Genomic DNA, 27,642 nt, shown 5'->3' with positions numbered 1-27,642 from the left:
GTAGTGCTTGGAGTATAGTAGTACTTATTTGTCAAGTGAATAAATGAATGAAAATTAAGTACATGTGTGATACAAAATCACCTTAGAAATAGCCAGTCGATTGGTGTACCATTAGGACAATACCTAGGTTTCCTTCTGGGAGTGTTTTTTCTTCAAACGAAGCTTTTCACTACCACATTAAAATAACAATAACAATAATAATGAACACCTTTGTGATTGTATAACAGTGCATGTAACATCTGTGAATTTACTTTCTTTGGATAAAGAAATATAAAAGTTCGAGTAGTTGATCCCCTAGACCTCTTCCAGATCTATGTTTTAGGTTTATAAGCTATAAACATGGTTCTTCAAATCTGGAATCTGGTAGGCATTGACAATATGGAGACTCCAAGGCCTTGCCTCCAACTGAATAAATGTAGAAGAATGTGCAGGAATTTTCAGAAGAATCCCCAGATAATTCTGTTGTTGTTGTTGCAGTAGTAGGATTGAACCTAGGGTCTCATACGTGCTCCCCCACCTTTTTTTTTTTTTTTTTTTTTTACTTTGGAGACAAGTCCTCCCTAAATTGCTCAAGTTGGCCTCAAACTTGCAATCCTCCTGCCTCAGCCTCCTGAATATCGGGGATTATGCAGATGTGTGTGGGCACCACCTTGCTGGAGTTCTGGAAATTCTGATAATCAGTTCTGGAAATTCAGATAATCTTGTACAGTTGAATTTCTGCTGACTTACAAGAGGCATAGTAAACCAACCTTTGGCTAAATCCTAAAGGGTAGGCCAGAAATTCAGGCAAGCCTCTTCTTGACAAGGCTATAGTACCAAGTTTGAGGAGAGAGATCACATCTGTTCTACTCTGTGTGCCTCTCTGGCTATTTGACAAGGCTCTGCCTGTAAATGTTAATAATTGACTAAACACCCATGGTCCTCACAACCCCTCCCCTTGTTTAATTAGCTTACATCCCAGAAACATCTTGCCAGTTCTAACTTGGCTAAATTATCTCCAGAGCATCCAGAGCAAATGAGTGTTTGAGGGTTTGTTTTGGTTTTGCTTCCGTTTCTATTTTAGTGGAGGAATGGATCCGTTTCCTTTTAAGCTGGTCTGCAGAGAAGTCTCTTCTTTCCATGAGAAATGGATGGAAAAGAGAGGATGAATGGAAGGAGAGGCAGGAAGGTCGCACCTCAGGTGGAGGCATAGCCACTCCTCCGTATCCACACAGGTTGAAGAACTACCTCCGCCACATGGGGAGTAAGTGAATCCCTTCTGAAGTTCTGAACCCTGGGCTTTCTGCTTGGGGTTTGCTGGATTCAGCTGACACACTCATGCTCCAGAATACTGATAAAAACATGCATGAACGAGAGAAGCATGACTGCCTCGGCGCCAGCATGGGAAGGGTGGTGGGTGATGCCCATGAGGAATAGCAAGTGACGATGCTGCAAAATGATGCCACAAAACTAAAATTGGCTGCAGTGGGGCCCCAGAACATGCCCACTAGAAATAAGTTTCTTTGGTATATTTCTATATGGCTGTTCAGAGAAACAGGATTAACTCGGAAAGGCTGTCCTTTTGTAAAAGAAATTTTCATCCAGGAAGGAAATACATATTGGTGAAGTAAACATCCAATGAATGTAAACAGGCTTTTCTATTTGTTATCCTCCTTTCTGCTTCGAAAAGATCTTTCCGGAGGAAGAAGATTGGAAGTCAGACGCTTGGCCCAGACAGAGACTCCCACAGGTGGCTTTTACTTGGAAGACTCAGTTTTCATAACTTGTTGCCATTCCCTTTCCCTGCAAAGCCTAAGCCTGGGTTTATTTAGTTCTATATATGCTCCAACTCCCTAACCCTCCCTTGAGCCTCATGCTTTGTGTATGGCTTGCATGTTCTGCACATTAATAAATTTGATATTTTTTCTGTTAATCTGTCTATTGTTAGTCTATTTCATAGGCTAAAAATTATCAAAATCAGAGGGAAAAGAGTTAATTTGATACATCACCATGCTTTTCCATGGTGGAAGGTGGGGAGTGTTAGTCAGCTCTCTATTATTATAACAAAATACCTGAGATAATCAACTTATAATAAGGACAGGTTTACAGAGCTGACATGATGATACATGTTTGTAACCTCAGCTGCTTGGAGGCTGAGGCAGGAGTATTGCTAATTCAAGTCCAGCCTCAGCAATTTAGCAAGACCACGTCTCAAAAAAAAAAGAAAAAAAAAATTGAAGTTAAAAAGGGTTGGGGATGTACCTCAGTGGTAAAGTTCTCCTTTGTTCAATCCCTAGTACTGAAGGTAGGAAGGAAGGCAGGGAGAAGAAAAGAAAGAAAAAGAAAGAAAGAAAGAGGAAAGGCGGGGGTTGTGGTTCAGTGGTATAGCTTGTACTTAGAATACATGAAGCACCAGGGTTTACTCCCTACAACCAAAACACAAAAACAAAAGTAAAAACCAACAAACAACAACACAAAACAAAAAATCCTCAAAGGTTTTGGCTCACAGTTTTAGAGGTTCTAGTCCATGATTGGTCAGCCTGCTTCTTCAAGGTGTCTAGTGGAGGAAGGGGGAGCATGTCTTGGTGGCAGCATGTGGCAGAGAGAACTACTCACCTTAAGACCAGGAAGCAAAAGAGAAAGAGTAGGGGTCTGGCTTCCACAATTCCCTGTGAGGCCCCCAATTACCTAAGGACCTCCCAGTAGACAGTTTCCACTGTCTCCCCATATCACAAGCTGGAGACTATGTCTTTACCATGTGGGCCTTCAGGGGAACATTAAGATCCAAACTAGAGTCTTCAGAGGAAAAAGAGTGTCCCTAAGCTGGTCCATGGTGGAAGGTTGGGGGAAAACCTCTTGATCAGACATTACTGGTGGGCAGAGGTCAGTGCTATATTCCATCTTCCATCTGCTCACCAGATGGATTCCACTAGGGTGAGGGTAGGACAACAGATAGATTGACTTCATCACACCCTTTCTGGGGTAGGGTTCCTTCCCTGCCACTTCAGGATATTTTATAGAAGGGTTTCTTAACAAGGTTCAGAGGAAACAAACACTGTTAGTATAACATTCCTAAGTTATGTCAAGAGGAAGTCAATCTAGGCAGAAGAAAGGCTTTCTGGAACCTCTCTTGCTTCTTCCAATGAGCAGGACCTGAAATACCCTGCTATAATATGACTCTCTTGCTTGTGCATAGAGAATAAAGGGCAAATTGCACTGACCCGCAAGTTGGCCAGAAGTCAAGAGGTAAAAATGGACCCTGGCAGGAGGGTCAGGAAATTCAAGGGAGGGAGAGACCTAGGAGATTGTGTGAAAGGACAAAAGAGAGGAGATAATGGACGAAGGCCTGTTTCTATACTTATTGAAAAGGCATCAGTAGGGACTCAAGTCAATTGAAGGAATAAAAGTCAAATGAGTTTATGTCTTTTGGACTGCACATTGAACTAGAGGATCAAATGTGAGGATTTCCCCTGCTTTTCTTCCTGGTGCACAGGAGTTTTATAGGCTACATTATTATGAAATGAAGAAGGACTATTTATTTAATGTGTTTGCATTTATTTTCAAAAGACATTATAGATTCTGAAGATATATAGCATTGAGAAATAAAATCATGCCACAGTAGTAATAGCATTGGTGATAAAGACAACAGAAAGTAGTACCCACCCCCGCCCTCCGCAAGAATTTTGGGATAAAGTATCTAACTACTACTTCTTCTTCTTCTTTTTTTAAATCAGGAGTCTGGACAGGTGCTGTGACTCACATCTCTAATCCCAGCATCTCAGGAGGCTGAGGCAAGAAGACTGCATATTCAAAGCCAGCCTCAGTAATTTAGCAAGGCCCTAAGCAACTTAATAAGACTTTGTCTTCAATCCCTAGAACCAAAAAAAAAAAAAAAAAAAAAATGTGTGTGTGTGTGTGTGTGTGTGTGTGTGTGTGTGTGTGTAAATTCAGGATTTTGCTTCCTTAAACTATGCAAAGAGGAGAGACAGGATAGGGGAGGTACTGGGGGATAAGTGATCAAATTATGATACATGTATGTATCATAATCTATGGAAAAATGAATCCCACCATGAGGTATAATTATAATGAACCAATAAAAAATTTTTAAAAATAAACTATGCAGGGGAATGAACTTGTGGAGGAATTCAAGTCATTTTGATTTAGCAGGCTTGACTCTATCAGACATTCCTGATGATGGGATGAAGTCACCTTTGCTTGCACAAGTCTGAGCGAAGTGTGCAACTATTCTTCACAGCACATGGTCCTTCTCTTCCTTGAATCTTACCCCATCTTTCATGTCTCTTTGTTTGATTAGCCCTGGGAAGATAAGGATGTGCCACTGAACTTTACTAGCCCCCTAGATATGGTATGAGATCTGGAGCTAGCACCTCTTGGCTAGGTTAAAAAAAAATGTACATAAAACAGAATAAACTGCAAAAAATAATAGAGCAGCAGAAGGATCACACAGAATTTATTTGGGTTGTTCATTTGTTTTGACCTGAACACTAAAAATGATGAAACCAACTGCTACTAACATCAGCCAAGTGGGACCTTCACATAACTCTCAGGACAGATTCTCTAAGTGGTGAATACTCTATCACCCGAGAATGACATTCATGAAATTTGCTTTTGAGATTTTAACTTATACAAAATATTAAGCAGAAGAAGCTCTGAAGCTGAGAATCCATAATTCTCAACAAGCTTTTCAAAGTACTTTGTTACTAGAAAGATGGTTGGAAGAATAATGACCTCCTAAAGATGTCAACAAAGATGTCTCAAATGATACCCCCAAAGATGCTCCACAAACATGAGGATATGTGACCTCAAATGACAAAAGTGACGCTGCAGATGTAATTAAATTGGGGAAGTTGAGATAGAAACAATTGTGCTGGATTACCCAGAACTCAATGTAATCACAAGGGTGATAAGAGGATCATTAGGGGTCAGAGTCAGAGAAATATCTAAAGATGCTGCACGATTGACTTGGAAAATAGAGAAAAGAACCGTAAGTCAAGGAATACAAGTGGCCAATAGTAGCTGGGAAAACGCAAAGAAGCATTTCCCCCTAGAACTGCTGGAAGGAGCACGCCTTGTTGATACCTTGATTTCAAGCCAGTGGCACTTGTTTTGGACTTTTGACCCCCAGAACTATACAGTAATAAACCTGTGCTGTTTTAAGTTACTAAACTTGTGACAACTTGTCACAACTGCAATAGGAAATTGATAGAGGGAAAATGAATGAACTCCTGAGTAATGAGAAAAAGCTATCCATTATGGGAGACCCAGAGGGACCATTTAGGCGCAATGTTACTTGTGGACTTGGATTTTAACTAAGGGCAACTGAAGGTTTTCACACATCCGGAAGAGTCTGCCTTCTAGACTCCCTTCTGCCTTGTAAATGTTAACCTTTCTAATGGGTCCAAGCAATTACCATGCAAACAGACTTAACTGCTGCTCTTATCTTTAAAAGAATATAGAATCCTTTCACTCTTTAATGCCTCTTCAGTTCTATCACCCTTTACCCCTGAACCGGAAAATCTCTTCTGTGAGTTGTATATACTCTCAGACTTTCTTCCTTTTCTCATGTTAACCGGTTGCAGTCTAAATTTTGTTTTTAATTACCCTACTAAACTTCTTTCGAGGTTATCAATGTCACAAAATCCAATGGACTTACTTCAAGTTCATTTTACTTGACCTCTAAACCTTTGTGCCTGTTAAACAATCTCTTCAGAACACTTTCCCCTTGACTTCTGCAACATAACTTTTTCCTTCAGACTTTCTGGTTACTCCTTTGGTCTTATTATGTAGGCTTCTTAGAGCAATAAGCACATGGACATTCTTACACTTCTGGTCTTAAACTCTCCTTTTCCGCTCTGTAGGTAATTTCTCTCATGTCTGTGGCCTTGGTTGCAATCTCTTGGTATGAAAGATGCCCAGATTTACAACACTAGATCCGACCTGAGCTCTTGACCCCGGACCCCGTTCTGATATCTTGTAAGCACCTCACGTACACTATGTCCTAAACTGAACTCATTATTTAACCTCCACAATTGATTCCCTACCAATGTTCCCCAGCGGAGTAAAACAGTATTGCTATATATCTACTTGCTAAAAACTCAGAAACCTGGGAGTTACTTTAGACTGTTTTTCTTTTTTCTTTTCTTTTTTTTTTAAACTCTGCACTTTACCATACATATTTAAACAAAACAAAACAGAAACAAAAACAAATATTTTGTGGTACTGGGGATCAAACCTAGGGCCTTGCGCATGCTAAACATACATTCTACCACTGAGCTATAATCCCCAAACCAATTTTCATTCATCTTATCACTAAATCCTACTGATTCAAACTTCAAGAATTTTCTTAACTTGGTTTAACTGTATCCATCCCAGTTAGGTCATGCAGTATGCTCCTGCAACTTCCTTCACTTCATGACCTTATAATTCTTATTCAAAAATTATGTTTTCAAGGGTTGGGGGTGGAACTCAGAGGTAGAGTACTTGCCTAGCATGTGTGAGATCCTGGTTTGATCACAAAAAAAAAAAACAAAAAAAAAAAAAAAACAAAAAATTATGTTATTAATTTCTTTGGAATACTGTTTTATCAAGATGTTTCCTAAGCTCTATGCTTCCTCCTCAGTTTTCACCATTTTGTGGAACTATATAGATGGCATAAGGAACTAACAGTCTGGTGGAGGTCACTTAGACAAATCAAGTGGGCTTCACAGTGGCACACCTGAGCCCTTGGAGTTGATTCCAAGTGGAATCTACAGGGATCAATTTGGAGGAGACCAGAAGAAAAGTCAGTCTTAGGGAAGGAGTTGTGAAAGTAGTTTTAGTGAGTGAGAAGTAATAGAGCTGAAGTGGGTAAAGATGTCAAAGTGGAGGATCCTTGCGCTCCTGAGAGGAATGGCTCACAAAGACTGCTTATCAATCTTACCCTCCAGACAAGCGATTGTATCTAACTTTATTTTTATCAACTTTTTTTCCACTTTCATTTTGTGCAACTTGCTGTTAGTTTAAGTTTCACCTGATAGGACAATAGTAAAAAACAGATTCAGTGAGAAGGTGGGGGCCAAGGATGTCCATGATGATTTAAATTCCCTGTTCCTGAAGACATCCCGTGGAAAGTGGTTCTTTCAACTTCTCCTCCCTGTGGAATGCCACTCCAGTTTTATCAGCTTTATTTTATTTTACTTTTTTTGCAATTTCAGGATGTAATTTCATCTTGAAATTATAAAAGATAATTCAAAAGTGATAGAGAAGTTCCCCAAGAGGGAGCTCAAACAAATGTTTCTTTCTTTAGGGAAACTTCTGATATTCAGCACAAATGTTAATTTTCATAGATGTTTTTCCTATTAGTTACCTACTTTATCAGGTAAATATATTTCTTGAGAACATTATCAGAGCTAATGGTAAAGGAGTTATTTTCAGGTTGGGATCAGATCCGAGGTAGAGAAATACAAAATAATTGTACAAGGGACTGATGAAATACTTAGAAGAATACTTTGGTCCTGATACTGGAAAGTTTTGGTGTATATTTTTTACATATGTTGTACATAAATAATACCATAAATTTATATCTACATATATAATTTATATATATATATATATATCTCAAAGAACTTCCATAACGGTGATCTCATTTTTTAAAATAATTTTCTACAGACACTTCCCCCCACATACTTGTGAGACAGAAGAAAAGGAGAGGGGAAAAAGGACAAGTGATGAAAAAGTTAAACATAAGAGCACCTATGCTATGTCATTTTACTAAGAACTTGTTCAAAAAAATCATGCCAAAGCAGAGTAAATACATACATTTTATTTCTACTATTATGACTGATATGCCCAAGAATCCTTGTATTAGAGTATGTCTGGAATATGTTGACAACTTCACACATCATCCCACCTCACCTCTACTGTCTGGTGTCCATGTAGGTCCACATAATCTTTGCCCCATTAGCACCTTTGGCTGATGTGGGGGTCACAACATACCACGTGAGTCATTTGCTGAACACTTCTCAATTGCTTATGGAACATTCCTGGCTTTAAAGAATGAAACAATAGGCCAGGTGTCTCACTCTTTTTGTTTCCATCTATTACTAATTTCTGATCTAGCAAATGCTAAGAATCTCAGGAATTGGCAGCAGGGTTACCTCTAAGACTTGTGGGCATTTGTTCTGGCTACTTTCCAAGATGACCCTCCCAATGTCTTCTGACTCTAGCCACCTGGATAAACAAAGACTTAGCACACACATTAATTTTCAGCAGGCCAACTTCCCCTTTTGTCTCTGACTCAAGATATAGGAATTACTTTTAATCCACATATGGATAATCATTTTCATCAATTCTTTGTCTTCAGATGACAAAGAATGCCTCAAAATGAGAAAGTCTCTGTTGCTCTTTAGCATGCAGGTTGGCTTTAATCAATTGAGTTGATTTTTCACTTGGGATTAGCCTCAAACAATCAATACTGTTTGTGGATAAATTAGTCAAGGTGATTCAGCTCCACATAACAGGGTACAGGATTCTCAGCAATTTAGACAATGAGAGTTTATTGCACAGAAGGTAAAGTCTGGGGAATTTCAGGGTTAGTTCATTTTGCGGCTTTTCTTCTTGTTTCTCCCTCTGATTTGCAAGGTGACTACATTCTTCATCATCATTATCTAAAAGTTGGAAGAGAGAAAGTCTTCTCTTATTTCCACTTTTCAAGAGTTAGGAAACCTCCCATGATGCTTGTAACAGAATTGACTCTGCATGGTGATATCGTACTCCAGAAGCAGTCTTGAATAGGAAATAATAACCATTATGGTTAGTTAAGATTAATGAACATTAGCATTCTCAGTAGGTGGGGAGGATCCCTGAAACACAATTATTTCCCAAATCATGAATAAAATTAGGATTGTGTTAACAAGGAAGAATAGTGTCTTTTGTGTAGGTGACTAATAGTGTCTGCCACAGCGAACAAAACTGTTTTTTTATACCAAGTGCCAATAAAAGTATATCATTCAGTGCTATTTTTGTTCAATCTAAAAGCCCAAGTCTAACTGGTCTAAGTAACAGAGAATGCACTGACTCCAGAGATAGTGCTAGCTTCAGGCAAGTGGCCTCAATAATGGTAACTGAAGATCTGGCTTCTTTTGGTCCCTGGGTTTTTTCTTTACCATGTCAACTTCTTCCAAAGCTTGGTATTGTTCTGGGAGCCAAATGGTTGCTACTATCTTCTAAGGATAATCCTTCTCTTTCAGGATGTCAAAGAGAATCTCTACCTTCATTTACTACAGAAAATTAGGCAACTTATCTTTCCCATAAACTGCAACAAACATCTATTATGTCTCATTTGCTCATTTAGATCATAAGAACATCTCTGAATCAATGAACAAGTATTACAAATGCTACTTAAGCTTACAACACTGTAATGTATTGAAGGGATGCAATTCATATTTCATTTCATTTCTGACAGAAATAATGAATAAAGATCCTTCTTAATTATTGTGAGTCTCATATTGGAACCACTTTCCTAGTAAGAATTTCAATGAATAATTTTTGTTCAGAAGATAGCTTAAAGTAGGGCAAGTAATGGAAATCAAATTTTTAGGAAACAGCTAGTGAAAGCCACATCATTATCAAAATGCTAGCAGAGTAGGAGGCAATTTCAAGAAGATAAAGTTGGAATAGATATGCTGAAGGAGCAGGTCACTATTTTTGAGACTATATACAGTCTGTGGACATGGTTACTTTTAAAAAATCTAAAACTCCATCCCAGATCATTGTACTCAAAAGCTTGAAAGAGGACTGGGTTGTGACTCAGTGGTAGAGCACTTGCCTAGCTTGTGTGGGGCATTGGGTTTAATTCTTAGTACCGCATATAAATAAATAAAATAAAGATCCATTGACAACTAAAAAATATTTTTTTAAAAAAAGCTTGCAAGATTTAAACAATAAAAGTAAGCAATTTCAAATGTATTAGTTTTAGACAAAGATTAAGAAGGTGTTCATTGTGTCATATTGATATTAGGAAAATTCAATTAATTATTTCTTGAATGAAGAACTAACACAGGATCCAATGAGTTTAGTTCAAATTGGGCTTTGATATTCATAATTTGAAGAAATTTAAAAAACCAAAATATATAAGAAGAAATGTGGTTAGTAGCATGTAGATTTTAGTGTACCATAATGTTTAATACCAAAAGGTCAGCATTTTTAGAATGTTTACCATGTTCATTATGATATAAAAAGTTATATAGTATAAAATAAACCTTTGAGCTGGGTATGGTGGTGCACATTTGTAATCCCAGTGACTCTGGAGGCTGAGGCAGAAAGATTACAAGTTCAAGGCCAGCCTTAGCACCTTAGTGAGGACCTAAGTAATTTAGCAAATTTAAAAATAAAAATAAAAAGGTCAGGGCTATGAATTAATGGTAAAGTGCCTCTGGGTTAAATTGTTAAATCCCTGGTACCCTCCATATATATATATATATATATATATATATATATATCCCAATATATTATACACACACACACACCTCTTTGGGAAAATTAATATTGTGTAAAAGCCAGGAAGGGAATTATACAATCCATTATGGGGGTGGAAAGCAGCACCCCAAAAAAGCTAGGGGAGTAGTCATAGTCTCACTCACATGGATGGCCACTACAACAATTTCCTAACACCTTGGACAAATCTGACTCTGTATATCAGCCTCTTCATTTATAAAATAAAGATTTTGAGTTGGGAGTAGAGCACTTATTCAGCATGCTTAATGTCCTGGCTTTAATCCCCAGCACTTAAAAAAAAAAAAAAAAAAAAAAAAAAGTCGCCAATTCTAGAGTTCCATGATTGTTTTAGAAACTTTGAATTTCTGAACTTGTATTCTAAACTATTTTGGTACTTAATGTATTGTGCTGTTGATTCATGCGTTGACATTTAAGCTCCTTGCGTACACACTGCATCTATATGGCTCAATAGCGGATATGTTATATGCATGATTCTTGTTGAATATAGGCCAAAAGGATCAAAGGTAGGCAGAAATTACTAAGTTGATACCTTCTTTTAGCATTTTTAGCTTCCTTAAAATTATGAACTCTATTGATGATAAATCATAAAAAAGTTACATACTTAGAAATGAGCATGAATCTTTGTGACATTATAATATTTAATTTTTTATTTTTTGTCTATAATTTCTGGCTCATAATTCTCTTCCATATACAGACCAGAGAAATTAAAGTTTCTTTTCTCCAGGCAGGCCACAGAAACTCTAAATCCACCTTGGAGTTGTGGGGTATGAAAAATCCCTTATCAGATACTAGATGATAAGACCCCCATATCAGAATGGGTCCTACCCTATATCAACAAGGAAGGAATGCTGAAGAAGCTGAACAGACAGGCCTTGCTGGGTTTCCCCTTAGATCATGCTCTTTTGTCCAATCAGACACAGGGTTCAGAGAGCTTCTGGATAACTGGCCCTGGGGAGGTTCCTGAAGGGTGGTATATCTGGAGAGGGTAGGAAGTTCTGTGCTCCTTCCCCCATACCTGGCCTAATGTGTCTCTTCATCTGTATCCTTTGTAACATTCTTTATAATAAACTATAAATATAAATGTTTTCCTAAGTTCTCTGAGCTACTAAAGGAAATCAATTGCACCCAAGGAGGGGATTGTGAGAACCCCCTGCTTTATGACCTGTCAGTCTGAAGCACAGGTCCTTACCACTAGCATCTGATGGAAGGAAGGCCAGTTTTTAGGCATTGAGCCTCCAACTGTGGAATCTGACACTATCTCCAGGTAGATAGTGTCAGAACTGAATTGAGTGGACTTGAATTAGAGGACAACCAATTGGTGTCCACTGCAGAATTAATTGATTTCTTGCTCCATGGTGGGAAGAAATTTCCACACCTTTTTGGGGTCCCAGAAATCTGTATTGATGGTTATGATGTGAGAGTCAAGGAAAAACACTGTTTTTCATACACAATCTCTCAAATGCAGAAAACAAGAACATCAGCAAATAATTTCAATTAAAACTGAAAATTTTTTTTTTCTAAAACTGATTTTGCATTAACAGCTGGTATAAGAAATGTACTAAAAGCAAATAGGACTTTCTTTTCATATTCGAGGTAAGCATTGATCTATATCCCCAGGCCTGTTTTTTTTTTTTTTTTTTTTTTAATTTGAGGCAGTGTCTTGCTGAGTTGCTCAGGCTGGCCTGGAGCTTGTGATCCTCTTGCCTCAGCCTCCCTGGTCTCTGGATTACAGGTGTGCATCACCTCATCCTGCTGCAAATAGGATGGACATCTTACGGTTTTCCCCCATGCAATCTTTGCACCCTGTTTTTTCAGCCCCCAAATTGGTTTTTAAACTTTCATCAAAATTGTTGCATGGTATAATTCTGTCCCTCATTCCACTTTAAAGATAAACAGAGCAGCATTGTATTCACCAGTGGCTTATGGATGGACATTTGTCTTCTCACACATGGGAGCTATGAGCCTAGAATTCTTAGCACATGTGCATTGACAGTATATTTCTGAAAGCCAATTTGTGTGATTTGTTTAGAGAATTGCAGTGCCAGTACTGATTCTCAACCCAGTGAAGAGCTGTAGATGCAAGGGGAGTCAGTGGGAAGGCAAAGCCGCCATGAGTAAGTCACATGCTGAGACTTGCATTTTCCTGGTAGCTAAACTGTACAGTTCATCTGCCAGCAATACATTAAAGCGGGCAGCATTTCTTTCTGATTATGGGTACATATAAAAACTATTCTGTGACCTCAAGATGAAAGTGATTATGTTCCCTGAACAGCATGGAAACAGAATTGCAGAAAGAGTTTTGAGTGAGTGAAGTTTATTTTTTACTTTTAAGCTTCAGATAATGGTAGCACCCCATTTTTTTTTTTTTTTTGCAAAAAAAAAGACATAAAATCTGTGATGACTATGTGGTAGAATACAGTATATCTTCAAGTGATCATCTTTCTGCCTTTATAGGAGTGCAGATGTGTGTATATCTCCACATGTGGTACAAGACTATCCAGAGAGGAAATACTATAATGTGACAAAGGAAGTAACAGAGGGTAAGTGGCTTCTAGTCAATGGGGTGTCTTATTATATATTTCACTCTGTCATAGTCTGTCTTGTCACTTAGTACAGAATAGAAAGAAGTACAGAGGAATATACAGAGAGAATACAGAAAGGAAGAGAGAGAGAGAGAGAGAGAGAGAGAGAGGTCTAGTGAGCTGTATAGTAGAGGAAAGAGCTACAGAAAATGAGCAACCATCTGACCATTTTGCAGAGGATCCTTTGGGAAGGAGAGATGTTCTAAAGTCCCAACACTCTCCTATACAGCAGCAAAGCTGAATGAGTTATAGATGCTCTGTGAGAAAGATCTTGTACTTGAGAGAGAAGTTTGAGCAACTGTAAGTAGGAAAATTGAGAATTTGCTTTGAGTACAGAAACCATGATACAAGAGAGCCTCCCAACCACCTTTAGTCTGAGCCTGGGAAAGGACAGAATACAGGACAGAACCATGAATCCTGCACAGCCCTGGCTGTGATGCAAAATATGTACAGGACCAGGGAGGAGTTTTTCCTTAGCCATCAATTCCTTAATGAGTAAATATTGGGAATTTACATTAGAACTACCTATTTTGCTCAAGGTAACTTTTAGAAAGCTATATCTAGTTTTTCCTGTAGTATGGTTTCAGGCATTATCAATCTTTTCATCTTTACAACGTTCTGAGTCAAGGAGCCCTTCAGATGTTAATGATAAGCATGAGAACCAAGTAGAATCAGGTGCTTCCACCTGATTCTGGCAGTCAAGTGTCTAGAGCGGTAAAACTGGATAAGCAGCATCCATTTTCCAATTGCTACTAGAATAAGTCCTGATCCAATATGGATGTGTTACACATTAAATGTGCATATATGTATATGCATACATTGTATATATATGTATATGGAAGCATGACCGGGAGTCAGAAGAGTCCAGTTCACATAACACATTTAATAATGCAAAGCTATGAAACTTCCCTCTTCCCATCAATCCTATGATTTTATATAAAAACAAACCAACATAAAAGTTTGATTTCATGAATAATTCTAATGGATTAGCATCAACCAAAATAAAAGTGTAAGTAAATAAATAAAATTATACAAGTTAGCATTTCTGAATGAGAGTTATTAATTCTGGAAGATTTTGGAGATTTGAACTTATTCATTCATCCCATATAACGCACATCAGGCAAAACTTCTAAGTTAGGTCTTGGGAATAAAATAATGACTGAAAACCAGCCCCTAGGTTCAAAGAAAAATTTAAATGCTCAATATATCCTATAGTATTCAAAATAAGCTTCTCTATGTCAATAATCTGTTAATTGACTCTGTTTCAAGATAAAGATTTTCAGATGTTCTCAGATACAAAAGGACACTCCATGGTGAAAGCAAGAGTCCTGAGAAGTATTACAGTAGCTTTATGGTATAAAATGAATCCCTTAATTTTCTATTGTCAGGAGGAGTGTTGCTAGATTGATACATAAGTGCCATTTTTCCTTGTGTAGAAATAAAATTCCAATAATAATATTCAAGGGAGGAATCAATTTGTGTTTGGTCTTGGGCCTTTTCAATCATTTGCTGTATGAACTTGATAGGGCAGTTTCTTCATTTGTCCATAGGTCTATCAATACTTTAGTATCTCTTAATATTGTAAGAGAGTTAAGAGAGTTAATTCAAGTTAAAATCTTAGACAAGTGCCTGGCACATACTAATTGCTTAAGAAATGTTCAGTATTATCTGTGTCCTACTGTAAGCACATTCCCCAATTCGAAGTTCCCCATTTTCCCCATGTATCAACTAATGTTTCTGTTTTATAGAATGGTCAAATAGAAGTTTCCTTTTGTACACATTCACAATTTCATTGTTTTATTTCCAAAATCCTAAACACTCTGAAAAACCAAAGTTTTTCATAGCTCACCTGGTGGCAAAACCTGACCTGAACTGATTTGAATTCATTTGGCAGCAAAGCCTGATCTGGATGGATGGGAGGCATTTATAGCATTTCTCCAACCCCTTCAGCGTAAGTATAAATATATTTGATGATACATTTGGTCCCTAAGTTTCAGACAAGAGATTTTAGACTTGTACTAGACAAGGTAGATGGTATAGAAATTTCCATCTCTGATTGAGACAAGATTTATTAAGCAAGGATGAAAGTCTCTTCAACTACATACATGCTGAACCAATCATTGCTCCAGATTGAAAGCCTGTGAAATCTGCTTTCTCCACAACATTTTTTATCACTAGATTAATCTTCCCTCCTACTTGTTCTTTCTCTCTGCTGTAATTTCCAAGGAACAGTTACTTTGGTTTTGGAAAATTTGTCAAGTCCTGATAGTTCTACCCTTCCCCCAGTTCTCTTAACCTCTGTGTCCTGAATCTCCACTCTCAGTCATACAAACACACCATAAAGTACAGGTCTAAATGCTCCAATAGTTGGGCATAGCTATTCTTCAGTCCTACTTTGGAAGCTTTTTCCACCTACTTCCACCTGGGATAAGTCAAGGAATCAATAAGTTTGGGTTTTGTCAAGCATTCCAGCTCTTCTCTGCCCTCCAGCACACGTCCTATTCTGTGTGAACCACTAGTTGAAAGGACTGTCTACTCTTTAGGCAGTTCATCTGGTTTTATTTCAGGAAGTGGACAGCAGATTCCAATCTAAAAGGCTGTTTTTGTTAACTATGCTTCAGATCTCCAGAGATGTCTAAGAGAAAATTCTTCTAAATCTCCTTCCTCTTTATCTTCAGGAAGTCTAAAGTCTTTTCATGTGTTTAAAAATTCTCCAAATAGACCTAATCTTGACACCAGATTTAACCACACTAACTACAGCTGGATTTATAAATCCGATCTCACTTCCATTTCTAATAGAAAGCAGCAGTCTAGGTAGAACTGAATCTGAAAATCTCTTTTCCAGGACACACAGAACATTTTCTTTCTGTTGTGGTCAGGGAGGCCTCAAGATGTAGAAGTATTTAGTTCCCAAGGTGGAGAACAGTGAAGAGGAAAACATTGGTTTATAACAGATGTTAACATGAACAAGTGGAACATTCAAGACCCTGGAAGGTAAAGACCCAGTTTTTAGGGAAATAAAATAAAATGTCATCTGCATTTGAATTCTCCCCAGACCTTTCACTCATTTGGGTATCCCAGAGCTTCTCCGGACTTCAGTTTCTTGGTGGGTCAAATAGGCATCATAATACCTGCAGAATGACCCTAGGTCACATGTCAAAAATGACTGAACTAGAATTCAGATTCATATCTGTCTCACTCCAAAACTACTGATCTTGTCCTTGAATCATGCTGCCTCTAGAAAATTCATATGTAAAACAGAACAGTCCTTTGCTGGTAAACAATATCAGTTAGCCATTAATATGAAGCACAAGAGCATTTGGATAGTTTTACTTTTGATGATGGGACTAAAACAGACTGAATTTGCCAGAGTGCAGGGGTTGTTCAAATTAAGAGTGACTTCTTATATTAACATGGAGGCTGAAGGGCTGCAACCTCCCCAATCTGACAGGTGCCCAGGAAGCTGAGAGTGGAGATTGCCCCCTCCCTAGGCCTGTGCAGCACAGTCTAACTAAATCTACATTATGTACATTTCCTGACTTTTGTTTCAGTTGGCTGCCCCTTTTTAAAAAGCTTTGTTTGCTTTCAGAGATTTGGATGATGGAACTTTTTTGAAACAATTATTTATTTATTTATTTTTATTTTTTACAGACTGCATTTTGATTCATTGTGCACAAATGGGGTACAACATTTCGTTTCTATGGTTGTACACGATGTAGATTTATACCATTCATGTAATCATGCTTGTACATGAAGTCTGGAACTTCTGAAACAATAAATTTCTTCTATCTCCCTTTAAAGCTGGCTTTGAATGAAACCTATCTTCCTATTAATTTAACTCTGAATATATCTGGAGCAGGGATTCATGGACTCATTGTGGCCTAGCCTCTTCCCCTGGGCAGTACTGGTGCCTTCAGGTAAAAGGACCGGGTGTCTCGGGGCTGCACATGGAATCCAGATGCAGTGTTAGATTTAAAGCAGCACTGTCCTAATTAACATGGTGAGGGCAAGGCAATTGAACTAGCTGTGGTTGCACAATGGTTAGCTGTACATCTGGTAATGTGGTCCATGAACAAACCTTAGGAAGTCTCATTGGAACATCATGGGGCTCATTAAGAGCTGAGCAAAAGAGAAAAAAAACTATAGCAGAAATATCTGTTAGTTAAAAAATCTAAAGAGAGAAATTCCAGATGTCCTGGACATGATACTTTCCACACCTCCTAATTATCATTGAAAACAATCTACTCAAGACATACATTACTTGCTGAGAGGATTCCCACTATCAAAGGGCCCCACTGTTTTGTGATTTCTGCAAATGCAAAATCCTTGACTTCCTAGAAGACTAAGTTCCAAATCCCTTTGGTATAGACTCTAAACACCATACTTAAATAAAAAAAAAAAAAAAAAAAAAAAAAAAGGTTAAGTTCAACTACTTTTTTTTCCTAAACCCAAGACCTTGTTCTCCATGGAAATAAGAGAAAAGCAGCTATTGGACAAATTGTTGTATGCTGTTAATGAGAACCCATAATTTATGTCTTTAAGGGAGACTACCAAAAGAACAGCCTGAAGATACTGTCTCAGGCCAGTAGGCTTTCTTTGTTGTTTCCTGACAACAATTTTTATTTTGAGGAGAGGCGGAGGAGACAAGGAAGATAGGGTTTTAAATAAGTGGGTAGAGGACTCTTAAGAGAAAAAAGTGGCAAAAAGCTAAAAATAAGGGGAAGAGAATTACAGTATTAACTCTTCCCCCTCTGAGTCTGTAAGTTGTCATCCCCTCTATACCTACCAAAAATACATAAAAATTATACTGTATCAGCATGTGGGACTGGCAGGAATAAAACGTGTTCTTTAAACTTCCAGTGGTCAATTTTTTTGGATGGGATGTAGAGAAGGTTAATTTGGATTATAGGTGAGTGGGAACCTTTGTAATAGGTTATACAGCAGCAGCAACTGCAACAGATTTTCTCCCAGCTTCTCTTCAGCCATCAGAACACCCTGGATTATGTCAGTATTTGCCTCTCTGGGTCTTTGTCCCTTACCCTGAGATGTAAACCCGTGGAGATAGAGACAGTGTGTTCCCTGGCTCCATATCTTTGGGGCCTTGAACACTTCCATGGGCCACAGTGGGTGTTCTACCAATGTCTGCAGACATCCACCGATATTGTGAGACTTAATGTATGCCTGGGAAATGGAAGAAAGTCATTTCTGTTGCAGGATTAGACTGATTGGGATAGGGCATTTGGGGAACTGTTTTAAAAGTGTTCATATTGGATGCAGTTCTATATATAGCTTGAAGGTCATATCTTACATAAAAATAAATATCTTAGTTGACTAATATAAGTGATTCAGAGCAAGTTTGTTTATATCTAATAAAATTACACAATACACAAAGCTACAGGAAACTCGCATTCTGCCTATCTTCTTTTTCCAGCTAAATTAGGCTCCAAGAGAGGAAATATGCTTCTCTCTCACAGCCTGCCACTTTTAAACAACCTCAAAGGCCTATTCCCCATGGGTTATACTTTGGCAGAACACTGCTGTTAGCTTGTGAACAGGGTCATGTGAAATGCTGTGATCTGGACAGTCAGTGGTCCACCACTTACTAATAGATACCCCCTTTCTTATGGCTCCTGCATGGAAAAAGAAATTCCCGTGGTTATTGCAGAGAGGAAACAATGGGAATATTTGGGGGAACTGTGCTACATACAACTATTTCAACCCATGTATGTTTATTCAGTTCTGAACAATGCCTAGTTTAACACCGGGAGTTTACTGTTGTATGGACTTCCCTATTACACACCCAACCATTGACAAGCACAGCTGGACGTTTCCTTTCATGTCACATCACTCCACACCAATCATGTGCTAAAGATGGCTAACTCTCAGTAAATCTGAGAAAGGCAGAGCACTGGTTTCATCTGGGCATAAATTCTTAGGAAACCAGTATCAAGAGCAATTTGTCATCCTTCTGTTTAAGTTGTTGCATTTTCTATTAGTGAGGATTTCAAAATCTTCTAGTGATTCACTGAATAATGACCTGGTTTAAAGGAAGATAAACAGATTTAATATTTCACCTTGAAAGCCATAAAGGCATATATCATTTTGCAGATGTTTAAACAAGACCAGGAAGGTCTACCTCTACCTTTAGGCTGAAGATGCAGATCTGAGACCACTTCCCACTTTAGAGGCTCAGAAGGATCAGCCTTTCTTTGCAATACATTTGATTCTCTCCATCTTCTTAGAGGCCCTCCACTCTTCTGTCTGCTTAACATAAGCCTTTTTTAACATAAGTCTTTGGCAGATACAAGGGAAGTGCCAAATTAAAATAAAATTAAACTGTTCAAATTAAAATGAACATGTTTTGAAAATACTAAAATTTGATCCTACTATTGATGATCTTTCATGGGAGAGACAGTAAAAATCAGAAGTTTATGTACCTTCTGCTATGGTTTCACAGAAAGATGTCTGCTACTTGTATAGTGTGGCTCCTGCTCTGTCAATCTTATCCAGTGCCCTCCAGTGTCCTTTGCTGGTTGGGTTTCCACCAGGCTATGGATGATTTCACCTTCTTTTCAGATGTTGTACTGAAGGTCATGATTTCTGATATATCCATTTTAGTTGTTTGCCATCTGTCCCCTTGCCCCACCTCCCTACCCTGTTGGGGCTCATGAGAAAGTCCATCTCTCCTTGCTATACACATGAGACTGGGGAAATCAGAAGCCATCTGACTTCCAGCCAATCAGTGGGAGGTGTCTTACAGGCTTGCATACTCCTCAGACTCTGTGTGGTAAAGCTCCAAACCTAACTTTTTAAAAAATATTTTTAGTTGTAGATGGACACAATACTTTTATTTGTTTGTTTTCATGTGGTGCCGAGGACTGAACCCAGTTCCTCACATGTCTAGGTAAGTGCTCTACCACTGAGTCATAACCTCAGCCCCTCTAACTGGGCTTTAACCACTGCCCACAGCCTTCTCCTAGGTGATTGATCTTGTGCCTGTCTTCATAGACCTTCTTCTCTCTCTTCCCTTAGGCTGCTTCTCTTAGCAACAGAAAGGTAAGAATATTCTTTATATTACAGCACATGACCTCCCTTTTTCTCTGTGGTATGATCCAGGGCCAACTTTCTAAGCTGGTATTCTTGATATACATGATAGGTTGAAAATAACAAATTTGCATTTTCATAGGTCAAAAATTATCAAATATTAGCAGTTTCAAGTGAGCTAACCTATGAAATCATGATTTTGAGAGTCTAAGAAAATACCTTTTTCTCCTCAAAGCAGGTTTTTCAAAACTGTCCTCACCTATAGTGCCTAAAACATCTCAATTTGAATGTCAAAATCACCCAGCTATTCTTTGTGCTGCACAGCTTCTACTCTCCTTACCCTGAGAAGTAAACTTTAGCCTCAAGGTCTATGCTTAATGGAAAAAGGAAATTTGGGGCAGGAAGAGTAAAAAATAAAACTAAATGACTAAGACTGGAAATTGTATTGGAGAACATTGCAAACTTTATTTTTTTATCACTATAAAAATTCAGATCATAACCCAAGGTAATAGTTTTCCTTGAGGATGTCATATGAAGTATAATAGTCCTTTAAACACACTTTGGCCTATTTGGAACTGGTTTTTCAGAGTAACTGCAGACACAGGAGTAGCCCTTCTTTTGTTTTTTGGTTAAACTGACATCTATGAAGCAACCCACACTAGGAAGAGCATCAGAAAGAGTGTTGCTCAGAGACGACCTTTGTTACCTGAGACTAACTGTGAAACAAGACAACTTTTATTCACCTTACTGTGTTGCCCTCTTCCCCCCACTCCCACAACTCAAGTTTTCACCTCCCAGAAGCCTGAGCCTTTTCCTTTCTATGGCTCAGGAGGCTAGGTAAGCTTCAGTCATCTAACCTGTCAAGTCTCATATTTTGTGGGACTCCATGGGTTTGTACAATGGCTTTTGCCCATCAATTGGCCTTAAATCCATCTAATTTCTAACCAGCTAAAGAACCTAGAAGGATAGAAGGAAGTCATTTTTCTTCTCCTTTACATACTTCTGTAAAAAATTAGATTAAAATAAATCTTCTCATATAATGTTATTTAATTTAGTCCCAAGGAAAAACCTGCAGACCTTTAAGTTTTCAAGGGAGAAACTGATCTGCCCCAAATCAAAGAGCTGTTAAATTACACAACCAGAGGCAATAACCAGGTTTAGACTATGAATATATTTTGAGTCTTTCTCTCTTAAAAATAATCATCTGTGTTAGAAAGAACCATAGAGTTGGGAGTCCCAGGACCAAACAAGTTGTGAGATGTAAATCTTCAGAGTGTGCACAAGGAACGTAGCAGATGAGGTGGCTTCTGTACAGGTGAGCAAAAGGACTACCTGAACTACTCTGAATTGTGGCTATGTTTTAGAAAGCACCAGACCTGAGTAGACAATAATCTACTTTTCTTCACAAACGCTCTGCCCGTTTATTATAACCTAATTACACTAGCTGCAGTTCACACACCATCCTGTTCTGCCAATATAGACAGAATATTCTGGGTTACTGAATCAAATAGCTGGATTATCAGTTCTAGTAATTTAACTGACTACAAAGTACTAAGATTTCTTAACGGGTTTCCTTGACTGTACCCTTTTAGAGACAAGTCATCAGCATGCTAAAGATTTTTCCCCCACATTTTTTATAGGTATATTGTAGTTGTATATAATAAAGATTTTTTAATAACTTAATTTTTGATAAATTTTAAATCTTCTGTGAGCTGAATTGCTTCTATTAGTTTTAGCTGCTGGTAATATACTTAATGAAAATATAAACCCTCTTGAAGTAAAATTGAGGTAAAAATTTTATTTACCCATAATGACTAATTAAGATAAAAACACTTCAAAATAAAAATTTGAAATAAATGCCAGACTTTAGCATCTATTTATATTAGTCTCTCTTTAAAGAAAAAAAATTAAAATATTTGTTTTGTCTAAAAATATTGTAATTGATGCTGATACTGATCTGCAACAGCTAAAAAGTTGTAATATACTGAAGAAATCTTCAACATAAATTACTTGAGATAAATTTGAGGTTTTAAGTTAGGAGAAGCAGTTCGATTTCTTCTAAAAGAGTAGCATTTGAAAATAAATTGCTCCTACATAAATGAAATTTTTATTTATTTGTTACTTTAAAAGGATTAAAATGATGCTAGCTTGCGTGTCATTGTTCATTGTTATGCTTATCTTCTAAGTGGCAAGTCAGACATTTTCATATTCAAAAGATGTGGCAATTAAGAAGAAAAGCAATGGAAGGTTAAGGATGCAGCTTGGTGCTAGCATGTGGGCTTATCGTGGAAAAGTTCTGGGTTCATTCCCTGGCACCAAAAAAAGACAATAGTAGAACTTCTCAGTAGAAAAGAGATGCGATTTTTTAAATTAACTTCAGTGAGATTATAATTCATATCCACAAAAGGTAATAAAATACAAAAAGCAAAACCCTGGAAAATACCAAGTGTTGGTGATGATGCAGAGAAATGGAGAAATTAGAACCCTTGTGCATTGCTAGTGAAGCTGAAAATGGATCTGTTTCTGTGGAAAACAGTGTAGTGCTTCCTCAAAAAATTAAACAGAATTATCATATAACCCAGGAATTTCTTTTCTAGATATATGCCCAAAAGAAATGAAACAAACTTGAACAGATATTTGTGTATCAATATTCATAGCACCACTACTGACAATAGCCAAAGGTAGAAATAATCCTAATACCCATTAACAGATGAAGGGCTAAACAAAATATGGTAATATTTACAATGGAAACTTATTCAGTCTTTTAAAATTTAATCCTGATATGCCCTACAAGGGAATGAACCTCTACAACATTATGTAAAGTGAAATAGACACAAAAGTACAAATGTGTGATTCCATTCAAAGAAGGTACCTAGAAAAGTCAAATTCACAGAGATAGAAAGTACAATGGTGGTTACCTACAGGCGGAAAGAGAGTAGCGACTGACTGTTCTTCAGATAGAGGAGAATTTGAGTTTGGAATGAGGGGAAAGCAGTGATGACAGCTGTATACCTTGTACTTAAGGCCTCCTAATTTACCCTTGAAAATGTCTAACATGGTAAAATATTCATAATTTGTTATGTATATTTTACCACAACAGAGACGTTTTTAGAAGGTGTGAATTTTGATCATGTAAGTCTAGCATCCTCTGAACAAAATAACAGCTTTCTACCTGTACTTAGGTTTACCCTTAGGAATTATCTTTCTTTTCCTATTGGCAGGAATTACTTAACTTCTCTAGTTCCCAATTTCTCTTCTGTCACATAAAGAAGTGGATTTGGGTAATCTCTGACTTTTCTTGACCAGTTATTATCACCTTGGATGATTAAATGGAAAATGTTAAGCCATTACTCTATTAAAAGTGGACTATACTTTTGGTTTACTTTTTCTGCATTCCAATTATCTTAGGAAAGGGACATGAACTATGAGTTTACTTTTCCTTGTCAATTGCACCTTCTGATGGTCATAAAATTGCTATTTTGGTAAAGTTCATTAAGATCTTGGCAAACGTCTTAAATGTAAAATATTTTGAGAAAAAAAGCAATTTTTATCCCATAAATTGTAAACCTGACATAACATAGTATTTGCATTAGCATTACCAGTCAATGACAGAAAACCAAAAATATTTTCTTAAAAAAAGCAAAAGCTTTTTTATGTCTTCTAGATTAAAATTTATTATTACATGATGTAAACACCCAAGATAAAATATTATATAACATTTAGTATTTTTCCAAGTACTATTATATATATCCCTATTGTATGAAATTGAAGCCTGCAAGAAGCAACTTTATAGGTTAAGAAGAGTAATAGAATTATTTTATTTATTTATGTTGAGATGATGGGGATCAAACTCAGGGTCTGTGCAGGCTAAGCAGATGCTCCACAACTGAACACCCCCAGCCCCAAGAGTGATAGAATTAGAAATTAGTTTCCTTGTTATTTTGTAATAAGGATTGAACCCAGGACCCTCCATCACTAAGTTACATCCCAGCCTTTTTTATTTTTTTTTTAATTTTGAGACAGAGTCCAAGTTGCTGAGACTGGTCTCAATCTTGTGATCCTCCTGTCTCAGCCTCTTGAATTGCTAGGATAAAAGACATGGGCCACTGTGCACAACAGTTTCCATGTTCTTGAGAGGTTGGATCTTTTGTCTCCTGGAATTGTTTTAGTCTGAAAAAGAGCACTGGTCAGAATGGATGAGGTTAGCCTATAGAAACAAATAAATCTGGAAACTTCAGTGAGTTGAAACTGAATAACTTCTTTTTCGCTCATGCAAAACCTCCAGCACATGCAGGGGTCCTCCAGGCAGCTCCTTTTCAGCGGAGACTGGGAAGCCAGAATGTTTGCGTATTGTGGCATCAAGCATCTCAACATGAGTCTTCCAATTTGCCCAGGGAAAGAGAGAGCTGTTTGTATTGGAGGATTTTCATTTCCTCAGCCTGGAGCATGAGATGTTCTGAAGCTCACAATTCATTGGTCGCAGAAAACCCTATGACCCTAAAGAACTGTCCAGAGGCTAGGAAAGCTGTGTGTCATGTGTATTCAGTGAGCATTTAGTCTTTACCAAAATGAGCTTTAGTCCAAGCAGTTCCAAGTGGTCTGAACTGACCATATCCTGAAAGCTTATGCCACAGGATATATGAAGGTTTCAGAATAAGTACTGTATTATTTTTCTGTTGCTGCTCTAATAAATTCCTATAAATAGAAACTTAAAGAACAAACCCATTATCTTACAGTCATCTATCATATATAAATATAACATACATATTATATATAACATTGTATATACAACTATATGTACACATATAATATATAATAAGGATATGTGTAATATATATATGTGTGTGTGTGTATGTGTGTGTGTGTTGCTAGGGGTATATCCTAGGTTCTCAAGCATGCTAGGCAAGTGCTTTACTATTGAGCTACTACTATTGAGCCCATATCCTTTTTAAAAATAATTTTATTCTGAGACAGCATCTTGCTAAATTATCCAGACTAGCTTTGAATTTGTGATTCTCTTGCCTCTCCTGAGTCTCTAGTACAGGCAAGCATCACTGCACCTGGCTTATTTTACAGTTCGGTAAGTCAGAAGTCCAACTTGGATCTCCCTGGGTTAAAATTAAGTTTCTGGCAGGGCTGTGTTCATTTTGGAAACTTTGGAGAGAATCCAAGTCTCTCCTTTTCCATCTCCCAGGGGTTACCCACATCCCTTGACTTGTGGCTCCCTTGCTCTAACTTCAGAGGCAGTAACATTTCATCTCTATGACCCTTGTTTATAATCATATCTCCCTCAGACCACAGCTAGGAAAGGTTTTGTTCTTTTAAGGACTCATGTGATTACATTGAGCCCTCACAGAATAATCCAGTACAATCTCCCTATCTCAAGATCCTTAACCTTAGCCACATCTGCATGTAAGTAACATATTTGCAGATTCCAGGGTTTATGATAAGAAAAACTTGGTTTTGGGGCTGAGGGAACTGTCCTTATTCTGTCTATAATAGCCACTTTTTGTCAGGATGAAATTTATTCCTTTTTAAATTTCATGTTAATAACTGCCACCTGCAGAACAATACAGCAGCAATCTTGGTGGACATTTTCTTCAATCAGACTTTATAGTCATGCAAGTAATGCTTGGCTGAAAAGAAGTCCAACATGAGCTATATCACTGGACTTTCACTGCCAACTTAGGTGTATGTCTCACGAATGCATGCAGATGGGAGTTATGTGAAAACCGGGGGTGATGTTCAAGTAAGGAATGTTTTTAAAAGTAAAATGAAGAGCACTTGATAAACTGTTTGAATTAGGGCAGGAAGTTTTTTCTTTTTTTAACAAGCATGTTGTGAATGTCAAAACCCAGATCCAAGAATGGAAAAAAAAAAAAAATAAGTTTTACAGCTTCCGGCTGTTATGTTCTCTCTAAATTATTTGGTTATTATTGTTAAAAGAAAGATTTGCATTCCTCAACAATTACTCTCTTACGTATACAACTTATTCATCATATTTGGGATTTCCACACACTGAATTTAAAAGATCTTGTTAAAATAGCAGAATCCAAAACACAGTGTTTTGATTTTAAAAAGGTATGCACTTATAAATATGTTTATATGGAGAGAGTGCTAATATGCAAAACCAACATTTTTTTTGGACAATAAGATTAAAGGTAATTTTTTTTTTTGCTTAACATATTTTTAAATTTGTTTATGAAATACTTGTTAAATATATTTTTGGTAGAGATAAGAATAATCAGTTTATATGTAAGAATGTCTATCAAAACATGTTCTGATGATGCAAATATACATTTTTTTCTCTGACCTCTGTTTCCCGAGGGTCAGAGTCAACATAGTCCTGAAAAACTGAAGAAACTGAACCTCTTAAATTCCTTCATGGCTATAGACGAGGTGACAAGGAGACATTTGGTATTGATCCCCTTGTTCCAGCCAGACAAAGACAAGGCTTTGGGAATCAGTCCTGCACAGCTTGCTGACAGCCTTTTGGTGTACTTAGAAGGGCTATAAGCTTTTCCAACTTCCATGAAGCTGAAAATAACTGTCACATTAGAGTCACCACATTTCTAACTTACATTTTGTTCTAAGCTGAGGTAATTAGGTAGAGGAGGTTTCCAGAAATGTTTGTCAGCAAGTCTAATTTTTCAGAGACCTCTGGTCCTCCTTCACACAGTGCCCTGAAGGTTCTCAGCAAGAGGCTTACAATGCACATTTCTGCACAGCATGAAGCAGTGAAGGGCTTTGTGAAGACTGTGGTCAATTCTGTTGCTCAGACCCTGTCTCAAGGAGGTTGCCACACAACTCTGGTCTTTCCTCACCACACATGAAAACAGCCCTGTCAGGCCAGATCCATTGACTTGTCAAAGAAACCAAAAATCAAAATTGCTAATTTTTTTTTTTTCATAAACTTTGATGAACTCATTTCATTAGAACTACAGTTCAAAAGCCTTAACAGGATAGACTCAAACATTGAAATATCCCAACTGGTTTTTATACTCCATTTGCACACAGGAATTCATTGGAAGCTTGTGAATTCCTGGGGTTCACCCTGATATTTCAATTTAGCTCTCTTACCCAAGGTTATTTTCATGATGGTCTCAAGATTATACTTTGAAAATACTGTCTTAAAAGATAATGAATGAACGCTTGCACATAAAATTTCCCATTTGCACTAGTTTCCAGTACTCATCTAATAGGGGAGTAAAATGTCAGCTCCTGGACCACCAGGCTTAAACTGTTCCAGACTGTTCTCTGTGACCTAGCACCTGGCCTCCAGCTCCCTAAGCAAGAGGCATGTGGGCAGGGTGCTCAAAGAAGACTGGTTGGAGAAGACTGGAATTGGGGAGTTGTTTTGACAATGTTTACAAATCTGACAATTAGAAAATGATACAAAATCATATGTCATCAAGGGCCAAAATAGGAAGCACAGATGATCTGGGCTATGGTGGTCTGAAAGGGGCCAAGTCAAATAGAACTAGAATGGTTGCAATTGCTTCAGGGTGCTGAGGTTTGAGTG

The 27,642-nt window shown here is 37.6% G+C and overlaps 1 protein-coding gene and 1 long non-coding RNA gene across 2 annotated transcripts in view; both read right to left on the bottom strand.

Moving 5' to 3' along the window:
• The window catches only part of CCDC192 (coiled-coil domain containing 192), a gene marked incomplete at its 3' end in the record, with an annotated part of 211,477 nt that overhangs the window by 7,925 nt on the left and 175,910 nt on the right, over positions 1–27,642 (bottom strand). The window lies entirely within an intron of this gene.
• LOC306663093 lies at positions 8,569–15,548 on the bottom strand. The gene is made up of 3 exons (XR_013764347.1): positions 15,493–15,548; positions 10,239–10,342; positions 8,569–8,645 (listed from the first exon to the last, which is right to left on the bottom strand). It is a non-coding gene; the product is annotated as an uncharacterized lncRNA (long non-coding RNA).

This window comes from Sciurus vulgaris (genome assembly GCF_902686455.1).
Source record: "Sciurus vulgaris genome assembly, chromosome: 6".
In the NCBI taxonomy this organism is placed as follows: domain Eukaryota; kingdom Metazoa; phylum Chordata; class Mammalia; order Rodentia; family Sciuridae; genus Sciurus; species Sciurus vulgaris.
The sequence above is the reverse complement of the archived record's forward strand: the minus strand, read 5'-3'. Positions and strand labels throughout refer to the sequence as shown.